Source organism: Mirounga leonina, unplaced genomic scaffold, assembly GCF_011800145.1.
Source record: "Mirounga leonina isolate KUSES-001 unplaced genomic scaffold, KU_Mleo_1.0 Mir_125, whole genome shotgun sequence".
NCBI classification, from domain to species: Eukaryota; Metazoa; Chordata; class Mammalia; order Carnivora; family Phocidae; genus Mirounga; species Mirounga leonina.
Genome location: NW_023270305.1, coordinates 31,397,823 through 31,416,108, shown reverse-complemented (window position 1 = coordinate 31,416,108; position 18,286 = coordinate 31,397,823). Strand labels below are relative to the sequence as shown.

General features: G+C 38.9%; 1 pseudogene; it reads left to right on the top strand.

The window, feature by feature from the left end:
* The first annotated feature begins 721 nt into the window (after positions 1 to 721).
* Positions 722 to 969, top strand: LOC118007532 (annotated as a pseudogene).
* Positions 970 to 18,286: the final 17,317 nt, after the last annotated feature.

The window sequence follows — 18,286 nt, the reverse complement described above, 5'->3', positions numbered from 1 at the left end:
ACATTTCTTTTCTGTCTGGTGTGTGAAGAGGGGGTAGAGATGGATAATAAACAAGTAAATAAATCAACAGGATAAGTTCAGGAAATGATAAATTCCATAAATAAATGTGTTCATTGGAGGCAGGGGAAAGAGGAGAGGCAATGCAGAGAAGGACTTGTCAGGGAAGGCCCTTTCAAGAAATAAATGCTAAGTTGAGACCTACATGAATAGGAGAAGTCAGTCTTGGGAAGATCAGGGAGAACGGAGTTCCAGATTCGACTGCAGGTGGCACCATTCTACTTGGGAGCCAGGCTGTGCCTCTAGGAGGTGGCTGAAGGCCTGTGTGGATGGTACCAGGAGGTAGGAGAAGAGACCAGAGGAGTGTCAGGCCAGTGCAAGGGGATGTGTGGGCCATGATAAGGGCTGGGTTTTACCTAGAACAAGATGGAAGTCAGTGGAGCAATGGGAATTAGGAAGGTCACTCTATAAATCCATATCTACTAACTTAGAAGTATGTCCAGGATATACTGTTTTAGATGCAACCCTGCACTGGAGTTTATAGCACTGTGATAGAGTAGAGGCTTGAAACAGAAATGAGGCCAAATTATCAAAAAAGTTGTGTATGTTGCTTGTCTGAGTTGCCGTGTGCTACAACTCTTGTGTTTACATCAAGAGATAGTGTTTCTCTTCAGGCCCCTTTTGTCTCAGTGGCAGAAGCAAGGGGATAAAGAGGAGGTAATCATTTGGAAAGCCTGGCAATGAGACACACGTGTGGTGCTGCTGCTGTGACTTTAAGGTCTACCATCTTTAGAAGCTGACCTGTGGCAAGAATGGCTTCCCTGCTAAGTAGAAGAGAAAGTATAACTGGAGTGCTCAGGTTGAAAGATGAGGCACCCAAAGATTATATGCTGCAGATTGAGGCATGGATTCCATGAAGGAAGAACACTGAAACCCAAGAGAGCAGGTGTTGCAGGATCTAGTACATCTTAAGGATTTCAACAATTAGTCACAATATGTGTTCTAGTTTAAGATAATAATAATAATAACAATAATAAATAGTCAGTGTTACATATTGCTAGGGGTGCACCAAGCCACACTGCCCAGGTTTGAGGCCCAGAATCTCAGCAATCCTGCTGAGTGGTTAGATATGTCTCACTAATAAGTGAGTATATCAGTCAGGATAGGCTAGGTTCTGCTGCAGTAACAAAGGACTCCCAAATCTCAATGGCTTGTAGCAGCAAAGGTTATTTCCCCCTCATGCTACATGATTTTTGAGGACTAGGCTATGTCTGTATTCCATGTTCTTTTCACTTCAGGACCCATGCTGATGGAGCAGCCTCTATGTGGAATACTGTAGGCCATTGTGGCTGAGGGAATTGAGATGTGGAGAACCATGGGCTAGTTCTTAAAGCTTCTACTTCAAAGCAATCCACTTCCCTTTGCCAACATATTATGTTACCCCTGAGTTTAACAGTATGGGGTTGGGGACTTTCACAGAAGAAAGAAAAAGGGGAAAATTCGGGGAGAATAAAGGAGTTAAATATTTCAAAGTATCATGCAGCACCTAAGAACAGAAAACACCTGCTTCTTGTGGGTCACGTTAAGAGGATACTGAACATGGATCAATTATTTTGTGGTGATGTTAAAAATACCATAATTGGCACCATCAAGCTCAAATTCTCATGGAAATGGACTTTGTGGTTAACCACAGAAGTGAGCACAGCCACCAAGGGAATGCCATTCATGAAGAGCATCTGCGAGTAAGGTCACTGTGTAAAAATGGGGCAGTATGTCGGCATGGGTTCTGTCCGTGACTCTTCTCTTTCTTTCATACCTCACCTCTAATCATCAGCGAAGATTTCAAAATACATCTATCATCTGACTGCCTCCCACCACCTCCACTGCTACCTTCAGCTCCCACCTGGACCACAGCAATAGCCTCCTAACTGGACTCCAAACTTCTGCTCTTGCCCCAAGGAACATCCTGACCAAACATATCTCAGGTCATCTCTCTGTTAGTCTGAAAACCTTCCAGTGGCTTCCCATTTCACTCACACTAAAATCCAAATTCTTATAGTGCCTGTAAGGACCAACACTGGCCTCCTGTTACCTGTTAGGCCTTAGCCCTCTTTAGTCACTCTGCTGCAGTCACTCTGGCCTTCGTGGGACATGCCAGGTACACCTCTGCCTTATGGCACTTTCTGGTCCTTCTGCTGGGAACACTCTTCCCCCAGGTTACTCACATGCATGTTCCCACACATCCTCAGGTCTTTATCCAGATGTCACCTTCTTACTTAGAACCCCATTCTAGCCTCTTTTTCCCCTTCATAGCCCTTATCATCTTCTGATATTCTGTATAATACACAAATTTATTTTTCCCTATCTCCCCACTGAAAGCACCAGAGGGGCAAGAATTTTTTTCTGCCTTATTTTTTTACTGTACCCCAGTGCCTAGAACAGGGTCTGGCACACAGTAGATGCTCAGCTAATCTTTGTGAAACATTAAATGACTCCACTGTAGCTGAGAAATAAAAAAAAATTAAGCTGTAAGTGTCCTTAGATCAAGTCATATCTGCAATAAACCAGCTTTCTCACCTGTCTCCCACCTCATGGATAGGGTCACCATCCACCCCATGGCTCAAGCCAGAAAAACTGGAATCATCCTGAAGTCCTCCTATACTTTTAGCCCCTCTCTATGCATCACCAAGTCCTACTGATTATTCCTTACTGTTTTCCAAGCCCTTCCATTACCCTCCACCTCCTCTGTCAGTAACCTAGGTCATCTCCCCTCTCAATTAGGAGAACAGTCTCCTGACTTCTCTCTCTGCTGCTGCTCTCATCTCTTCCATTTTATAATTCAGGATCACCTTAAGCTTGCCTAAACCATCTAATGACTGCTGTTTGCTCTCAGCATAAAGTCCAAACTCCCTGGCATGGCTTAAATCCCCTTTCTATCTGGGTCAGTATAACTCGTTAGCCTCCTTTCTCTGGGCCTTTACACATGCTCTTCCCTTGGCAAAAAAAACTGTCTCTCCATCCCCTCTTTGCCTGGCTAACGTTGCAGTGTCACTTCTTCCACAAACCTGGGGCTCAGACAAAAGCCTGTACTTCGCCATCCTAGCATTCATCAACTTCTCTGTTGACTATTCCCCCACCCCACCTACCTACCCTAATCTCTGAGCTCTGAGGGCAGGAGAATGAAGGCTTGATGCTCAGCCTACTCTGGGAGGGTGAGAGAGGTGGCACTGGAGTTGTGTTTCAAAGGTGAACAGGAATTATTATTCCACCTTACTAACATTCCCCACAACCATGGTACATTTGTTACAACTGATGAACCTACACTGACACATCAAAATCACCCATAGTTTACATTATGTTCGCTCTTGGTGTTGTACATTTTATGTACAATGTATATGACGTTGTAGAATGACATGTATCCATCATTATGGTATCACACAGAGTATTTTCACTGCCTTAAAAATCCTATATGCTCTACCCATTTATCCCTCTCCCTGCCCTCCCAATCCCCAGCAACCACTGATCTCTTTACTGTCTCCATAGTTATGCCTTTTCCAGAATGTCACACAGATAGAATCATACAGAATGTAGCCTTTTCAGATTAGTTTCTTTTACTTAGTAATATGCACTTGAGAATCTTCCATGTCTTTTCATGGCTTCATAGCTCATTCCTTTTTAAGTACTGATTGTCTAGATATACCACAGTTTATTTATCCATTTATCTGCTGAAGGACATCTTGGTGGCTTTTAAGTTTGGGCAGTAATGATTAAAACTGATACAAACATCTGTGTGCAGGTTTTCGTGTAGTCATAAGTTTTCAACTCCTTCGGGAAATACCAAGGAGCAAATTGCTGGATCCCATGGTAAGAGTATGCTTAGTTTTTAAAGAAACTGCCAAACTGTCTTCCAAAGTGGCCATACCATTTTTCATTCCTGCCAGCAATGAACGAGAATTCCTATTGTTTCACATCTTCACTACCATTTGGTATTGTCAGTGTTTTGGATTTTGGCCATTCTAGCAGGTGTTTAGTGGTATACAAGATGGTTTTGAAGATGCCACATGGCAGGTAAGTGGACCAATGAGAGGATTTCACTTTTCTAGAGCCTCTCATCATGGCAACTATGTCTTCAAATCTGCCTTACTATTGGTTCTAACAGGCATGTTCAGCTAAGTCAAATAAGCCAAAATATGATTTTTTTTTGAAGTAAGAAGATGTTTAAACAGAAAAGATATTTAAGATGGTCTATTCAATAATTTGTTTTTTTCATAAACATTTCCTCGACTTTCCAAGGTTAGATATTACTTCCCTATAGCTCTTGTTAAACCAGGAACTGCAAGGATGAAACCTGTGTTTCCCTAAATATGGAATGGATAAAACCTGTTTTACTTTCCAGAGCTTTGTGATAAGAAATGAGAGGAATGCCTCTCTCACTTTAGGCAAATGAGATGGAGTTCTGAAAGGCTATCACTGGTAAAAATCACTGACAGTGAAAACCTTTTACTATCTTAATTTTCTTAACCTCTTGATCTCATCAGTTCAATGTGAGTCCTTGATGGTTTAAAATGTATGAGTCTTTGTGCCTTATGTACATGTTTCCTATTCCACAATGCAAACCCTGTCTCCCTTGACATATTAGGATAATTTTCCTCATTTTCCAAAGTGCTATGATACTTTGCTATTTTAAAATTAATTTTATAAATAATGTTGGGCATATGTATGCATTAAAATATGCATAACTAAACATACCTTGTTTCATGAAAATAATACATATTTATAATCTTAATTTCATTAATAATGAATAATGAAAGGTGAATAATAATGAATAATAATTTTCATCAATTAATGAAAATAACATTATATATAAATATATGAGTTAATTTATTTTATATATATATTTACATATATAGATAGATAGACACAAACATAGATATATATAACTCTGTGTGGTAGGTATTACTGGAGCAATCTTATCTGTGAGGAAACTGAGACCCATAGAGATTAGATAATGTGCTCAATCATCCAGTAAATGATGGAGCCAGGGCATGACCCAGGGTTATGCATGAGTCAAAGCCCTGGTTACTTCCACTATACCAGTGCCTCTCCTTGTGTCTGCTGTTTGATCAATGTAACTAGGAACTTTCAGCAGCACTCTTAATAACACCACAAGAAAGACCCTGTCACCCCCCAGAAAGCTCTTAGAAGCTAAAAAGCCTCCATGGGAAATGTATGTGATGACAAAAATAGGGACCTGAGGGGGTAAGACCCAGAAATGCAGTCAATTGGTTGTGGATACTTTGTCATACAGATGAAAAGCTTTGTAGAGTCTTTGGAACACCTCCCAGATGCTATTAATACAGGCTACTCCTAAGGCAGAGTCATTGAGTTGGATTTATGTTCATTTCATAGGTCATCAGCATTTCATTGGTCTATTTTAATGTTGTTTATTTTAAATCTATAATAAATCTATAAATATTTGATTAAAAGATAGAGATGTAAAAAAATAAGTTATTTTTTAAAAATTTTCTTAGTTTTCTTTTAGTACTGTTACAGTTTTATTTTTTCCTGCTTAAATCTTTCAACTTCTGGTGTAAAATATGAGGTAGGGATTCAACTTTACCTTTTTTCAGATGACTATCCAGTTTTTGCTGTGGGATCATCTGTCATATTTGTATCATTTGAATCTCATTTCTGTATTTGGGGCCGCTCTTATGTTATGTGCCCTGCCTCCTCAAAGTATGAGGCAACATTCAATTCCCCAACTTCTGTTGTGGGTAGGAGAAAGGCACATGACCTAGGCTTCATCATCTAGGCATGTACAAGTGAGGTCTTGATTTGGTAAAGAGCATCATGGGGAGGCAGGTACTACTACCCAAATGTAGTTCCTGAGGAGGGTGATGAAGCACAGCAGAAAGATAAGAAGTCAGCGGCAGCAACAGCACATCTATGCTGTAAAGTGTGTTGCCAGCACTAGAAATGGTGCGACCATTCCTGTGAGCAGTTGAATAGGCTAACTCAGTTTTCTTTTCTTTTTTTTTTTAAATATTTTATTTATTTATTTGACACACACACACAGAGAGCACAAGCAGGGAGAGCAGCAGGCAGAGGGAGAGGGAGAAGCAGGCCCACCACAGAGCAGGGAGCCCAACGCCGGGCTTGATCCCAGGACCCTGGGATGCTGACCTGAGCTAAAGGCAGCCACTTAACTGACTGAGCCACCCAGGCGCCCCCTAACTTAGTTTTTTCAAATGCTTCACCTCAATGCCCAACTCAATGACCGTTGTAGGAAAAATTTTAACCTACTTAATATTACTTGATACATTTCTGTTAAAACGATCTCAATTGGATTCTGTGATTGCAAATTAGAACCCTGATTAAGAGGTGTTGACTACATTTATTGAATAATTCATCTTTTTCTCCACTGATCTGAATTACATGTTTGGTGAAATTCTGCTTTTGAAAAAATGAAATATCAGGGACCAGATTTACTCCTTGCCTGAAACAAATAAAAAAACAGACAAGATATATGAAACAATGGGTTTCAAACATAACATTATGTGGCGCAAGGCCATGATTCCTGAAAGAGGGGAAACAAATGAGATGAGCCCTGCAATTGCCCAAGCTTAGACTTTTGAGAGTTTTTAGGCCACAGTTCAGGGAGTGGGAACCCAGGCAAAGCCTTGGGTTTCCTCGAGCTAAACAGATAGACTTAGGAGATTGGGGAGGCCAAGACAGCTCAAATTCACAGAGCAGAGTACCAGAGGGGAAAGAGCTGCACAAAGAAAAAGTTCTGGATAATTGTAAAAGGTTCACTTCAAGTGGTTAGCTAAATGCTCTAAATACTCAGAGTATATGACTAACTGATCTGCCCCAAACTAGGGAAATAACTGTCTGAAAGGAACACTATCACCAGAGCTTGCAGAGAGCCAGGAATAGCCAATGACTGTACCAGACAGAGTAGAATACAGCACCATTCATGGGGTGTTAGGTAAAGTTCTCAGAAGAGCAATATAAGCCTTAGACTAATTGCCTCAGTAGTGTGATGAAACACTATAACAAAGCTCAGTACTATTTGTAGGAATACAAAAAATATCTAGGATCCAGCAAAGCAAAATTCACAATGTCCAGCATCTAATAAAAAACCACCAGACATACTATTCACAATGAGAAGAAAAATCAAGCCACTGAAACAGACCCATAAATGTCATGGGTGATAGAATCAGTAGACAAGGACATTAAAATGGTTATAACCAGTATATCCCATATAATTGAGAAGGTAGAGGAAAGCAGAAACATGTGAGGGAGAGACATGGAAAATACACAAAAGACCCAAATTAAACTTCTAGAGATAATAAAAACCAATGTCTGAAATGAAAAATACCGTGGAACAAATTAGCAGAAGACTAGACACTTCAGAAGAAAAGTTAGTAAGCTGGAAGACATAGCAATAAAAATGATCTAAAATAAAACAGAGTGAGAAGATTGAAAAACTATTTAATAGGGCATGATATAGCTGTGGAACAACTTCAGGTGGCCCAATATATGTTCAATTGGAGTAAGAGAAAGAAGATAGAGAGGAAAACAAAACAAAACAAAATCTGAAGTAATGACCAGTTTTTTCAAATTATTTGAAAATTGTAAATCTACAGATCCAAGAAGCTCAATAACTTCAAGTGTAAGAACATGAAGAAAACTATCTCGAGGCACATGATAATCAAATTACTTAAATTCACCAGCATAGCCACACTATAAGAAATGTTAAGGGAAGTTCTACAGGCAGGAAAAAAAAAAAATGCCAAATGGAAACCTGGATAGACATAAAGGAATGAAAAACCCCAGAAATGGTAATTCTGTGGGTAAACATTAAAGATTTTTCTTATTATCTTAATCTCTTTAATAGATAATCTCTTTATCTTAATCTCTTTAATAGATAATAGACTTTAAACAAAATAATAAAATGTATTTTGGGGCTTATGATGTGTAAAAGTAAAATGCATGAAAATCAAAATATCATCAAGGACTGACAATAGCAGAGTAGGGAGGTTTAAAACTCTGTTCCTCTTTTAAAGCAATGACTATGTTCACAAAAGCTGTCTGAATGAACTTTAACAGAACTTTAGAACATAGTAAAAACATATAACAACCAGAGGAATGCTAAATGTAGAATTAAGCGGCTAAATTTTTGTAATATAGTATTGTTTGGCATTTTTACTTACATACCTACCATCTCCCACTTCTCAAATCAGCAGCAGTCACAAAATGTCTCAATAAATTTAAAAGCATTGAAACCAAACAAAGCATGTTCTTTAACCACAACAGAATAAAATTATAAATCATTAACAAAAGAAAAACAAGAAAATTCATGAAGTATGAATTAAACAACACTCTTAAATAATCACTGGGTCAAAGAAGAAATCACAAGGGAAATTAGAAAATATTTTGAGACAAATGAAAATGAAAACACAACATACCAAAATTTATGACATGCAGCAAAAACTGTGCACAGAGGGAAATAAAAGATCTCAAATCAATAATTGTACACCTTAAGAAATTAGGAAAAGGAGTACAAACTAAATCCAAAGCTAGCAGAAGGAAGAAAATAATAAAGATTTGAGATCATTAAAATTAGAAAAACAATAGGGAGATTAATGACCCCAAAAGTTGGTTCTTTGAAAAAACAGCAACAAATTTGACAAACCTTTAGCTGCACTAACCAAGGGGGAAAAAAAGACTCAATTAATAAAATTAGAAGTGACAGTGGGGATACTACTATAAATAAAAATAAAAATAGAAATAAAAAGAATTATAGAAATAAAAAGAATTATAAGAAAATACTATGAACAATAATACACCAACAAATTAGATAACATATGTGAAATAGACAAGTTCCTGGAAACATACAAACCATTAAAATTGACTGAAGAAGAAATATAAAACCTGAACAGACCTATAATAAGTAGAGATCAATCGAATCAGTAATCAAAAACCAGCAAAGAAAACCCAAGGACTAGATGACTTCCCTGGTGAATTCTACCTGGTTCATTTAGGCATATTGTCCTGCCTTCTCCCTTTTTTCTTTCCACGTTTTTGTGCCCTGTATTTGAATGCCAAGCCTCTCTGATTTTTTTCTATTGTGTGTATTTGTGCAGACTTTTCTGTGGTTATGTTGTATTCACCTGAGAAATCTGCCTGGCACATCTGCTGACCTCACAGATCTGCCTGGTATCTGGTTCCTCTCAGCCATGCCTGGTCATGTCCACTAAGCTGTAAATGGATCCTGGGCATGACAGAGAGAAAGGGAAGGATTCAGATAATCTGGGTAGAACTGTGTAAAGAAGGAAGTTGGTTCAGAATATACATGGAAGAGGAATCAGCAAGGAATTTGGGAACAATAGATTCAAACTGTCAAGGGTCAGCTCAATATTTATTGAGCAACTGCTAGTAACTAGTGCTAATAAGTATAGTTTCAAAGAAAAACAAGACAAGATAGAAAAATCCCAGGCAGGATCTTTGAATGAGAAGGTAGGCATGCCTAATTTAAATGCAGGGAATGCATAAAGATCGGGGTCAAGACTGAGTCAAAGGCAGGTGTATCAGAGATCATGGTGATCTGAGGGCCAGAAGTTTCAAACAGTGGATCAGAGTCAGCCCAGTTGTTATCAAAAGAGTAAAAAAACAAAGTTACCTTTTGCTTTCTACTTTAGGTGTAGAAATCTTCAAGAGAATGTTGTTCCCACTGTAATGATGAGAATGAGCTGAGTAATCTACAGAATCATGGTTAAGTCCATTAGAACCTCTCAAAGAAACCTAGTAAATGAAAATCCATGAAGTGGCAAGCCTTCCTAGGAGAAAGGAACCCATGGCTGATTTCAGTCATGGTAGAGTAGCAGAAACAGCAGAAGGAAGCATCTGTGTATGGAGGCAAGAAGAACAAAGCTGAATTTTAAATGAATTTTAAAGGCAGGATGTGGTCTAGAATGACAGTTTAGAATTCCTGGAATGTGAAGACACAGGGGAGTCTGAACAAAACTGCCAACTCTTTTCCATAGACTTTGTCGCTGACTTCTCAGAAGAAAGGTTAAGACAGGCCATTTGAGAGACACTCTCTGGGGTGCAGATGTGTTAGGCCTGTTGATGTCTGAGGGTGAAGTGAGAGAATGGAGAATCACTCTGGGCTTACACTGAGTATGAGGTCAAGAAGTTGCCCACCGGGGAGAGACAAGCTGAGAGATCCCCCTGAAGAAACCCCACAAGCATTTCCAGCCTTACACTGATTATCAGGCAGTATCTGCTGCTTGGAGGCGATAGAAAAGCTCTCAACAGGACCCCTGAAATACTGTCACATGGGATCTGCTGACATCTGTGGGTAGATGAAGAAAAAGAAGACGAGTCTTCCAGACACTCAGATTAGAAGTCCTGTTAAATGTTCTCACACCAGACGGTCAGGACTAGAGTGAGACCAATGAAGCAAATGAGGAACTTACCCTTGGCACAAAAAAGGGGTACCCAAAAAACTCAGCAATTATAATAAATGACATTTTAATGCAGTATTTACAAAACTGAAAGTTATGTAAAAAAATCCATAAGCAAAATCTAAAAATTTTAAATAATGACAGAGATGGTATTACTGATTTTTCCTTCTGCCTCAGGTTCCAAAATAGCTCAGCACAGCATTTATGGATCCTGTCTCATTGTGTGCCTCAGCAAATGCCTCACGTCTTTTACCTTAGTCCTGGTCTTGACCTTCTCTCAAATAATTCAAAGAGACCAAGAGATAATATATTAGCATCTTTTGTTTTTTAAGATTTTATCCATTTATTTCACCGAGAGAGATAGCGAAGCACGAACACAAGCAGGGGGAGTGGGAGAGGGAGAAGCAGGCTTCCAGCTGAGCAGGGAGCCTGATGTGGGGCTTGATCCCAGGACTCTGGGATCAAGACCTGAGCCAAAGGCAGATGCTTAACAACTGAGCCACCCAGGCGCCCCTATATTGGCATTTTTATTTTTTTTAATTTTTTTTTTTAAAGATTTTATTTATTTATTTGACAGAGACAGAGACAGTGAGAGCAGGAACACAAGCAGGGGGAGTGGGAGAGGGAGAAGCAGGCTTCCTGCCGAGCCAGGAGCCTGATGCGGGACTCGATCCCAGGACCCTGGGATCATGACCTGAGCCGAAGGCAGTCGCTTAACCAACTGAGCCACACAGGCGCCCCTAAATTTTTTTTTATATTGGCATTTTTAAATGAATTTTAAATGAAAAAAAAAAATCCTGTCAATCCTGAATTCCGTATCTAGCAAAAATATCCTTCAAAAATGAAGGTGAAATTAAGAGTTTTTAAACAGACAAAAGCTGAAATAACTTATCTACAGATCTGTACTGCAAGATCTAAAAGAAGTTCATTAGCATAAAAGAAGTGCTGGGCTGTATCTGAAGGCTGCAGAAATTAATGGTTTGGATATATTTATAATAAACTAAATTAAACTTTTTCTATAAGAAGAAAAATTAAGATCACTTATTTGAAAACAAAGATGAAGCTCCACCTTCCAATTTGCTTTCTTATTAGTTCCTTCCAAAGTAAGGTCTTAAAGCTGTGACTGACATTTTCCTCATAATGAATCCTCACAGAACATTGCTTAGCTTGTGGTAAGCACAAAGGGAGAGGAAGACATATTTAAGAGCTTTACTATCAGTATAATCCTTCCTAGCTGAATGTTGTCCTTCTCTTATTCCATTAAGTCAAAAAACAAATCAGCACTGTTACTCAGCTTCCAATATTTTTAAATGTATTGTTGTGAAAAGTATTCCTTATACAGTTGTGTATGTATTGCTTATATGACTCAAGCTAAATTGATGGCTTTGATGTATGCTCTAAAGCAGAATGAATAATGCAAAAATTAATATTATTACTTGTAACCATGAGACGAATCCTGATACCAGTGTTAAGTACCATTTTGTATTTTTCCCCTTATGTTCTCTATAGTGTACATACTCCCCAAATCATTGAGCTGCTCTTAAAAACAAAGAAGAAAAACAGCTTGACATTGTGTACATATTTTCTTCTTGTTGATCAAACCACACATGGAAACATGCAATGAAACTAAATGGAGTATATATCAGTCTTGTCTTAGTATTATAGGTGGGCAGAATTGCACAGTGAACATTATTACATTATTCCTTTGATTGGTCCTTAAGCTATCTAAATCACTAAAAAATTGTTAATCCATTTTAAAAGTTCATTAGGCTGAAGGTAAATTATATTGGATAGAAAGCTGGCTTTGAAGGAGGGAAAGAGGAATAGCAGAGTTAAAATATTAGAAAATATAATGGCAGGACAGATAAGACAAAAAAAATAAAACTTAGTAGACTTAAAGTCAAACATATTTGTAATTATATTATTCGTAATAGCCAAGAACTGAAAAATGGATATAGAAACTATGGCATATTCAGACAATGGAATACTAACTAACAATGAAAGGGAATAAACATGTTACAGATGTAATCACATGGATGGATCTCAAAAACATGCTGAGTAAAGGAAGCTAGGCACAAGAGTACATACTATATTATGTCATTTAAATAAAATTCAAGAACAGGCAAAGCCAATTTATATGGATAGAAATTGGAACAAAGGTTACTCTGGGCAGGAGTATTGACTTGAGAAAAGCACTTAGAAATCTTCAGGGGTGATGGAATGTTCTCTATCAGGGTTTGGCAAACCTTTTCTATAAGGGGATGGAGAGTAGATGTTTTAGACTTTGAGGTTCATACGGTCTCTAGTGCAACTGCTCAACTTTACCACTGTAGCATGAAATTAGTCATAGATAAAACATAAACAAATGGGTATGGCTGTGTTCTAATTTTATTTGGGTATGGGTTATATGGATGTAGGCCTTGGTAAAACTAATGAAACTGTTCGCTTAAGATCTGTGCATTTCTCTAGATGTAAGTGAACAGAAAAAGTCCTTATAAAAAAGAAACAAGGAGCTTACTTAATTCTGATGCTCTGCTTGCTTCATTAATTGTCACAGGTGCACTGCATTAGCAAAGAGCATAAGATATTTACATTTTCACACAAATACACCATTCTCGTGCAATTTAAGAATTTTTTTTTTTTTTTTTGAGAGAGAGAATGAGATAGCGAGAGCATGAGAGGGGGGAGGGTCAGAGGGAGAAGCAGACTCCCGCTGAGCAGGGAGCCCGATGCGGGACTCGATCCTGGGACTCCAGGATCATGACCTGAGCCGAAGGCAGTCGCTCAACCAACTGAGCCACAGGCGCCCAGGAAAGAATATTTTTTATTATTTTTTTTTAGAGAGAGAGTGTGCACACCCCAGAGAGTGTGAGGGAGGGGCAGAGAGAGAGGGAGAGAAAATCATAGTAGGCTCATGCCCAGGGAAAAGCTGATGCAGGGCTCGATCTCATGATCCTGAGATCATGACCTGAGCTGAAATCAAGAGTCTGATGCTTTTCTTTTCTTTCTTTCTTTTTTTTTTTTTTTTAAAGATTTTATTTATTTATTTGACAGAGAGACAGCGAGAGAGGGAACACAAGCAGGGGGAGTGGGAGAGGGAGAAGCAGGCTTCCTGCTGAGCAGGGAGCCTGATGCGGGGCTCGATCCCAGGACCCTGGGATCACTATCTGAGCCAAAGGCAGGTGCTTAACCACTGAGCCACCCCGGTGCTCCTTCTTAAAGTCTTTTAGAAACTTCTGATGTTCTTTGGGGTAAAATTCAACTCAACTGGTTAGTGACAGGATTTGACTGGAAGGTATGTGCTGGAGCTTATTAACCAGTAGAAATGATTTCTGATAATACCTCTAGGCTAAAATATATTTGTTGGAAATGTCAATAACCTGCTGCTCAGTTCTTTATCTGCCTTGACCTTAGCATATCCTTTGATCGCTCTGAATAGTTCTCCAAATTGGAATTCTCTCCTGCCTTCTTTCCAGGATGCACCTCTCTCCTGATTCTCCTCCTGCTTGAAACATCTCTCTTGGTCTTTTCATTATCCTTTGCAGGTCCTTGAATGAATGCTCTCCTCACCTTCCTTAGGCTCTAATACCCTGTGCCAGGCTTTCCCCCAATGTGGGCAGTCTCTTCATCCTGGTTGGACTCCAACATACCACACTAGGTGACTCCCATTCATGGATGCCCTCCTCACCTCACTTAGCCTCTAGATGTTCTTTGTTGGTTCATCTTCTGTGTGTCTACCCTTCTCACCCCACTTGAGCTCTCCCTCCCCATGTGAGGCTACAACTCCTTATTCTTTCTAGTTCAATCATTCCATGCCCAGGCAGCCTGTCCTTATGAAAATATACTTTGCTCTGCGCTCCTACTGCCTTTAGGACCGAAATGTTCAGGAAGAGGAAGGGAAATAGAAGGGGGAAGGAAAGGGAAAGAAATTTTAATTACTATATTTTTATTTAGCTCTTTGATCCATATAACCAATAAACCCTAAAGCATATATTGAATAGTTTATTCACACTCATTTGAAATACTGTGTTAATCATAAACTAATTTTCATATATACATGGCTCTGTTTCTGTATTCTCAACAATTTTATATTTCTATTTTGGTTCTTTCATTCATTGATATTGTAGCTTACTTTAAGAAGAAATGACATTTTTACCAAGTCATATAAGGAGACAGAACTTTTCAAATCTTCTTTTATGCCTGTCAGTAAAGTCTTACAGTTTTCTTCATATACATTTTATTGATTTCACCTTATGTTTTTTCCTTATGTAGTCTCAATTTTCAGGACCATAGATCGTTTCTTTTTTTCTATTGTACATTCTAATTGGTGCTTAAGGAATAGGAATTCTTTTAATTTTTGTTTGATCTTGTATTGCACCTCCTTTTTGACTCTTATATTAGCCTTAACAATTTGGCACAAATGCTCTTGGGTGTTAATGTAGTAGATACCATTCACAGGATTTGAAAATTAACTTTCAGGGACGCCTGGGTGGCTCAGTCAGTTGGGTGGCCAACTCTTGGTTTTGGCTCAGGTCATGATCTCAGGGTCCTGGGATCCAGCCCCATGTTGGGCTCCACGATTGCAGGGGAGTCTGCTTGTGGATTCTCTCTTCCTGCCCCTCCTCCCCGCTCATGCTCTCTCTCTAAAATAAATAAATAAATCTTAAAAAAAATTTAACTTTCAATAGTAACATATGAATACATTTGCCTTATAAAAATGAGAGAATTACAAATAATGCTAAATCTCCTTTGACCAATACCCCCAATCCTATTGTGCCTCCCCAATACCAGTAACTATTATCATGAATTTAAGTATGTTTCATAGAACATACGTAGTGTTATTTGTGTACATTTTCAAATATTACCAAATGCAACTTTCTTTTTCATCCAAAATGTGTTTTGCTAACCTATCCTTATTGGTACATCTAAATATATTTCATTCAAAAAATATAAACATATTTCACTCATTTTCAAATGCTCTACAGCTTTCTATTAGATGTATTACACTCCATTTATTCATTTTATCTATTCATTCCCCAACTGAAGTACATTTAGATTATTTTGAACTTTCACAACCACAAACAATGCTGAAACGAACAAACTTGATGCCTCCTAGTTCACATGCATGGATGTTTTTCTAGGGTAGATATCTCATATTCATAAGTTTCTGGGAAGTTTAACATTATTTTAAAAATAATTAGTATTAAATATGTGTGTCTCTTAACATTCCTAACATTCTAGGCAGTTCAGTGTTCAATATGAATGTTTGGTCTTTTTAGCCTCTACTAAAATGAACACATGATTTTTTCTCTTTTAACCAGTTTTGGTGAATTATAGTAATTTTCTAATCTTGAAATACCCTTGTATTCATATAATCCTAATTAAGCATGGTGATTATTTAAAAAAAAAAAAGACTTTGATTTGATTTTTTAAAAAGATTTTATTTATTTGAGAGAGAGAGAGAGCGAGCGCACACACAAGCTGGGGAAGAGGCAGAGGGAGGGGGAGAAGAAGACTCCCCCCCGAGCAGGGATTTCAACGCTGGGTTCAATCCCAGGACCCTGAGATCATGACCCAAGCTGAAGGTAGCCGCTTAACCAACTGAGCCACCCATGAGCCCCAGTTTGCTGATATTTTATATAAGAATTTTCCATCTATGTTCACGAGCCTCATTGATGTAAACTTTTCCTTTTTTGTATTCTCCTGATCAGATTTGATAATAGGGTATTGCAAGTTTTATAAAGTGCTTTGGGGCACCTGGGTGGCTCAGTCGGTTAAGTGTCTGCCTTTGGCTCAGGTCATGATCCCAGGGTCCTGGGATTGAGTCCTGCATTGGGCTCCCTCCTCAACGGGGAGCCTGCTCTCCCTCTCACTCTGCCTGCTGCTCCCCCTACTTGTGCTCTCTCTCTCTCCGTCAAACAAAGAAATAAAATCTTGAAAAAAAAATGCTTCAGATATCTTTCCTATGTTCTGGAACCACAAATAGGAATTATATGTTCTTTGAACCTTGGTAGAACTTATCCCTTTGTTTTTCAAATTAATAATTATGTAATCAAAGTCCTCCATACCCCCACTTATTTTTAAAATCTGAGATGCCTATTTCTGGGGTAGATATATTTGTGTCTTCTGCTTCTATTACAAATTGTCAAAAATTTCCCATAATTCTAATAGTCAGTCTTAGCTATGTTCTCAGAGTGACAATAGTTTAAGAGTGTATATTATCTTTGTGGACTTTTTCCTTTATTAATATAAAATCCTTTTCTCTTTTGATGCTTTTCTTTTCAATTATATTAACATTGCTATATTGCTTTCCTTTGATCACCATTTGGTTAGTAAATCTTTTAACCTAATATTTTCAAGGTTTCTGTGTCATTGGTGGAGCTTGCCTGTGGTCAAGTTATAGCTGGATTTTGTTTTTAATCCAGTCTGTCTTTTTAATTTATGAGTAAAATTAACCCATTTACATTTATTGTAAATACTGATGTTTGGACTTATTTTTCTCGTCTTATCTTTTTCTATTTACTATACTTCCATCAAGTTTCTTTTTCTTTTCTTGTTCTCGTTTCTGACTTTTGTTGGACTAGATAGGTTTTCTTTGTTCCATTCCCCCCCTTTTAATGGTCTGCAAATTATAAATCCAATTTAATTCTTCAGTGTTTAGATTTTTAAATTTATTTAATGTCACATATTCAGAACATATATGTTAAAGCTCAACACCTGGCATTAACCTGTACCTATAATCCCTTTCTGAAATTTTTTTGATTCTCAGTTTTCTGCAAAATTGGGACTTTGCGTTCTTCACTTAATTTGCTTAAATGTGATGCCATGTCAAGCTCTAGTCTTTATTAAGTAAGGGGTCTTCAATTCCTTCGTTCCATTTCGTCTTTATTCAAGCAAAAAACTTCAGGTCCAAAAGACACAATCGCCTTTTATCTCCTTTGTCCTTCAAAGTCACCTCTTCTTATTTCTTACATCATTATGGCCTTCATCTAGTCTTTCAATTTCTCTATAAGACTCAGAATATCTTCTCAACTTCCCTTTACATAAAAAAAATCCCATTCAGCATTGTACTGAATGGCCTCTTTTGCTCTAGATTCAAAGAACGTCATTTCCCAATGACTCCATGCCTTTCTTCATTTTTCCTTCAAAATGGCGGACTTTAGACGTTCTACGAATAACACCACGTGCGCCTGCGCCTCCCGCGGCCATTTCGCCCAGCAGCCCAAACTCCAGCCTCTGCTCCGCGAAGCGCCTGCGCAAGAGCCTCCAGAGCCCAGTGGCTCCTCCCCCTAGCTGAGTACGCTTGAAACCGCACGTTCCCGTCCCTTCCCTCCCCCGCTGACTCTGCACCGCCCTTACCCCTTTCCTGTGAGATTCTTCCGCCAAGTGGAAAACCCATCTTCCGTCGACAGCCTACGCAATTGAAGAGCAATCCAATAGGCACATACAGCCTTGGGGCTCGTCACTCAGTCTTATCTATGCACCCCTGCAATTTTCCTCTGGGCCCTAAAGTTGATAAGCGATTTCGCGGGACTTTTTTGCATACCGTAGGCAACAAATGGAAAGAATGGCTGTGGCGGAGGGATCTCTCGCTTACGCTCTGTGTACTTTAACCTAATGGGGGTCGTCCGGGAGTCGGAGGGGGAGGGGAGAGGGAGGAGGCAGCCAAGGAATTGTTTTTTTCTGTCGCCCCGCCTGCGCCAGGCCGGCCAATGGAGATGGGCTATTTACCCACGAGCCTCGCCCAGCTTCTTGGATTAGGCCAATGAGCGGCGGAAGCGGCTCCGAGGGGGCGGACCCAAGAGGCTGTGCGTGTC